This window comes from Galeopterus variegatus, unplaced genomic scaffold, assembly GCF_000696425.1.
Source record: "Galeopterus variegatus unplaced genomic scaffold, G_variegatus-3.0.2 Scaffold7213, whole genome shotgun sequence".
NCBI lineage: Eukaryota > Metazoa > Chordata > Mammalia > Dermoptera > Cynocephalidae > Galeopterus > Galeopterus variegatus.
In genome coordinates this window covers 73,553-79,207 of record NW_007733324.1, presented here as the reverse complement: position 1 = coordinate 79,207, position 5,655 = coordinate 73,553, and positions in this window count along the sequence as shown.

Below are 5,655 nucleotides of genomic sequence, written 5' to 3'. Positions count from 1 at the left end.
AAGGGGAGACGGAGCTATCTAGGCAGGGAGGTTAGCAACGGCTTCTGAAAGGAGGTGACATTTTAGTTGAGATTCAAAAGATAAGAAAAGAGTGAGGGAGGAAAGCTGGGAAGGGCATTACGGGCAGAGGGAACGACATGTGCGAGGGTCCCGGGGTGGGAAAGAGACCAGCAGGGCTGGAGGGAGGGGAGGGGGACAGCGTGGACACGACGGCCTTAGTCGAGGGGGTGAAGACAGACTTGGGGGCCATGGAAGGAGTTTAGAGTTCAGCTATCATCAAATCCTGGTAACAGTTTTAAGAAAGTCATAATCCGAATTATATGATGGCACTTCAAAAAGTTCATGGAAAGATTTGTATTATCTTTCAATCCTATTTTTCCTTGAACTTTTGGAAATACCCTTACATATAAATGTTAAATCACACTGGCTCCTGAGTAATGGAAGCTGGGGGGCTGGCGGGACTTCGGATGACCCAGGGGAGAGGAGAGAGAGTGCAGACGGGTTCAGTGTATTTTTCGCACTGGGGGTGGTGGCTGCCAGGGCGGGCTGGGCAGGGGCTGAAATGTTCGAGCAACTTCTACTCTCCGGCTTGAGCAGCTGGTGAATGGGTGGCGGCCCATTTCTGGAGACAGGAAGCCTGGATAGAGGTCCTCGAGCTCAGGGGAGAGGTGAGCCCCACGTGAGCCGGGCCTCTCTGCCCTCCCCTCGGGGGACCCTCCTCTCCAGCTGGAGCGACCCCCCCCATTGCTCAGGAAGCCTGGATAGAGGTCCTCGAGCTCAGGGGAGAGGTGAGCCCCACGTGAGCCGGGCCTCTCCGCCCTCCCCTCGGGGGACCCTCCTCTCCAGCTGGAGCGACCCCCCCCATTGCTCAGGTCCTGCCCACCTTGTTTAAACTGCACCACTGCCCCCAGCATGGCATTTCTCCCTGAGGAGCCTGTGACAACCCCAGCCCCCCATAGCATTCCTCAACATCTGTAATAAATAAACAACTGCCAACTTCCGTGTTCCATGTGTGTGGTTCGTCCCTTCTCCAGGGGGGCAGAGCGTTGGTCCAGCCTATTCACTGCTGCAGCCCCAGCACCAAGAGCAATGCCTGGCATGTCATCGGCCTTCAGAGATTTGTTGAATGAGTGACTGCATGACGGAGTGACTTGTACAGTGGGAGTCCTTAGCACATGGTGGCTTTGGAAGCCAGGGACTGAAGAAGGTGTGAAGGAAGGAGGAGAAGAGTCCAGGACTAGCAGAAGAGGTAAGTGGAGGAGGGCCAGCCACAGACGCAGAGCGAGGGGACACCAGGAGCAGATGTCCTCATGGGGGCTCTGGAAGGGGAGGCCAGATGGCTCAGCCCCTGGCAAGCTGCTCTCCAGCTAGCGTGCTCTTTGCAAGGCTGTCTGGCCCCATCCTTTATCAGCCTGACACCCTCTGTGGCTTCTTGTCACCCTCAGGTAGTGCCCACTCCTTCACATGGCATCCACGCTTGTCCCTCTGGCCTCGGCTCTTCGCTCTTCCCTCATCCCAGCCACTGCACCCTGGGCTGCGAGGACATTCTCAGCCTCCCTCATGCTATTTGTCACTTCCTGAAAGTGCCAGCTTCTTGTCCTCTGGACATCTTCAAATCACTGTTTTCTCATCTGGTCTACCCAAGACTCTCCCGTGGCTGACTCCTAACCCTCCTCCTGGGCTCAGCTGGGACTTCCTCCAGCAGGCCGTCCCCCATGACCTATGAGTGCTAGAGGGTCCTCCGCGTGTGTGTGCACGTGTGTGCGTGTGCGAGTGCATGCGCTCCGTTCATCTCCCATCATAGCACTCAGTGAAATAACTTATTTTGAACTGTTAACAATGTGCCAGGTATTATTGTAAGCGTTTTCCCATATTAGCTCACTTAATGGTCTCCATAGCATTCCGAATGAGTGACACTGCCTTCCCTGTTTTGCAGGTAAAGAGACTTGGGGCAAAGAGAAGGTAAGCCAATGGCGAAGGCCAAGCAGCCAGCAGCTGGGAGCGCCAGGTGTTGAGCCCTGGGGTCCAAGCCCGAGCCTTCACTCTTCACCTGCAGGCCTCTCGTTGCCTACTCACTCTCTCCAGTGATTTTTTTCCTGCTTTTTTCTCTCCAGTGATTTTTGCCTCCAAGGGATATTTGGAAATGTCTAGAGATATTTTGGGTTGTCACATCTGCAGGGTAGGGGTGCTCCTGGCATCCAGTGGGTAGAGGCCGGGGATGCTGCTAACCATCCTAGAAAGCACAGGACAGCCCCCACCACAGAAGATCAACCCGAACGTCACAGTGCTGAGGGCGGGGGTCCCTGCTCTGTCTGCCTGCAACGCCGTGGGCTCCTGCCTCCCAGATGCTTCTCATTGTCCGCAGACTCGAAACACTCAGGTGCTCCGGCTCATTCAGCCCAAGGCTTCCAGAGCAGCCTTTCTGGTGACTCTCAAATTGCCGCCTCACGTTCCCTACAGCCAACCAGTTGACCAGCTCAGCCTCCAAAATACGTCTGAAGCCACTGCTTATCTCCACCCCCACGGCCAGCGCCAGCCAGACCCCGGTCACTGACGTGCCCTTTCCACTCTGTCCCCCAGTCCTGCTCCCTGCTGCCGTCCGTTCTTCATCCTCGGCCAGATGATCCCTCCACAGCAGGGTCCCCGCGTGCCTCTCCCCTGCCGGAGCCCTCCGATGGCCTCCCGTCCCACAGGCGTGACCTCCAGCCCACCCTGCTCCTGGCACTCACCGCTCCCCACGGCCATGCCCTTATCATCACTCACCTTTACCTCACACACCTTCTCACACGGCGGGGGTCAAGTCTGCACCCCAGTGCTCCACCGCACCGCCTCTTGCCTTGCCTCCCGGTGGGGAAGCCATCTTCCCCGTGTGCCTATTTACACGTCCCGTGGCTGTGTCTTCTCCCTGGACCATAAGCTGCTGAGGACTGGGCTCAGCCACTGCTGCTTTCGGCTGAGTCCTCGGCACCTTAGACAGTGCCTGGTACATAACAAGTGCACAGACATATTTTTAGGAATATAATTGAATTGAGAACTGGCAAGAGGGAAGTGTGCCCTTAGGAGCCACCATGGTTCCTTCTCTTTCCAGCTTCCTCTCATCCCTGCCTTTTTGTTCTTATTTCTTCCATTTCTGCGGACAGAACTCTGAATGCCTCCATCAACGGCCTGCTCAGCATCTCAGCTTGGATGTCGAATGGGCATCTTCAGTGTAACATAGCCAATGTGGAACCCTTGAGTCACACCTCACCTGTCCCCACCCTGACCTGTCCCCTTCGGTCTTCTCCATCTCAGTAGATGACAGGACTATTAATCTAGCTGCTCAGACCAAAAATCTACTAGTCACCCAGGGCTCTGCTCCCACCCTCGCATCCAATCCATTGGCAACTGTGACTTCACCCTCAAAGCATATCCTGAGTCACTACACTTCACGGCCTTCCTGGCTACCCCCTAGTACGAGCCACCATGCCTACCCAGGACTGCTGTCATCGCCCCCAACTGGTCCCCCTGCTTCTAATCTGCTGGCCCTCTATTCTGTTCTCCTCAGAGCTGCCTTGAAGGTCTTTTAAAAATATAAATCAGATGATTTCTCTCCCTTATTAAAAACTACCCAATGAATAGTGTTTATTCTAATAGTTTTATTCTTAAAATATAATCGAAACGCTTTACCCTGCCCTTCAGCCTCCTTATATGACCTCTTCCTCCTTCTCCAACCCCAGCTGGAGTCCCTCTTTGCCCTTTGCCTCTAGCCAGACTGGCCTTCTTGCATTGCTAAGCCCTTTCCCTGCCCCAGTGCCTTTGCACGCGCTGAGCCCTCTGCAGGAGAATGCTCCCCCTCCAGCTCTTGCCACCTTCAACTCCTCCTCATTATTCAAGCTTCCCCTTGGATGTTCCTCCTCAGAGAAGGTGTTTCCAGCCACTCTACCAGAAGCTCTCCTCTACAACTCCTCTACTCTTTATAAAACACCCATTTCCTTTCCTCCTGTCACATACTGTGGCATCAATAATTATCTTGCTCACTCATGTGCTTTCTTGCTTTTGGGGTCTCTTTTCCCCACTGGTCTAGTGCATCAAAGGAACTCAACAAATCATGTAGGGTAAATGAATGTGGATTAAGGGGGCTTCAGAGCTGAGATACCGCCCCAGGCAGTAAGCTTTGGCTTTTAATGGGGACTCTTGAGGACTTTTTTGAATAAAGAGACTAAAGCTATTAAAAACTGCCTGAAAGTCTAGGGCCCTGCTGTTTACGAAGCACTTGCCCATATGATAACTCATTCATTTATTCGTTCATTGATGTAATAATACTCCTTGTGTTTCTACTATGAATCAGCCACTTACTCATGGGATGGTGCTTGGGGTGGGTCCTCACAGCTCACTCCTTGGATTCTTCAGAGCTGGCTCCCAAGGCCTGTTGCTGAGGTGGGTGCAGCATCAAGTTCAGAACATGTGTGTACTGACTACCACCTCAGGCTGTGTGACCTGAGGCAGGTTGCTTAGCTTCTCTGCTTAGCTCATGTGGAAAATAGAGATGGCAATAATAAAGAGCTCACAGGATTAAGGCTCTCCCTCAAGCCCTTCTCCTCCTTCTGTGTCCACCATCCATGCAACTCTACTGTGTTCTGACTGCTCAGGAGAAATTCGAGGTACTCTGCCTCCCTGCGGCCAAGCCAATCTGCGTTCCACGGAACTGCCTTCTCACTGGCAGGCGTTTGTCCAGTGAGTTCATTTCCAGTAACTTGTCAATGATGGCTGGTAAGGCTAAGGGCTGTTCTGTAGAAATGTTTGCATTTTATCAGGGGTCAGGGCCTTAACTGAAAGAGTAGGTCTTCTATGGAGTATCCCAGCTCTGGAGCAGGCAAATGAGAGGGAACTTTCTGGGCAGGATGAAGGGAATCTTTGTTCAGATTGCACCAGCAAGGGGTTGGTTCTTGAGCTAGGTGTGCACCTGCAAGACCTGTGTAAACAAGTGCTGGGTGATGGCATGCTGCCTGCTGTAGTGTGGGGCCATGTAGCTGGTCTCCCCTGCCAACTCTTGCTCCCTCACATCAATTTTCCACACTGTAGCCACAGTGAGTCCCTTGAAACCCAATCTGAGGGCTGGCTGGTTAGCTCAGTTGGAGTGAGAAATGCACTTACCTGTCCAATGCCAAAGGATGGACACAGAGACACGAGGTATGGCGAAGCAAGACTTTAATTACAGCCTTGCCAATCTGGGTGTCTGTGAATGGGACAGGCCTATGGAAAAGGGCTGTAGCAAGCAATTTATTCCCTAGTACACAAGTCCCTCCCCCCACTTCCTCACTGGCTGAGTACTACAGGGTGCACAATCTTCCTGATCGATGCCTAAAATTTATTACCCCCTTGCATGGAATTCCTTTGTCTGGGGGTGCTCAGGACAAACGCACAAAAAAGGCCCACTTAAGCCCTGGAAGGGAGAAACAGCAGGGAATGAAGAAAACAATGGGGGCTAGTGACTAATTACCATCTCAAGGAGAGCTCTGTCTGTTCAGAGACCCTCTGAGAATGGGTTGGACCAGTCAGACAACTTTTGGGCTGGGCCTGCATCAGGTAAAACACCCTCAGAGAAGTCATTTCTTTCTTTTTTTTTTTCCTTTTTGTCTTTTTTACTGACCGGCAATGGGATCGCAACCCTTGGTG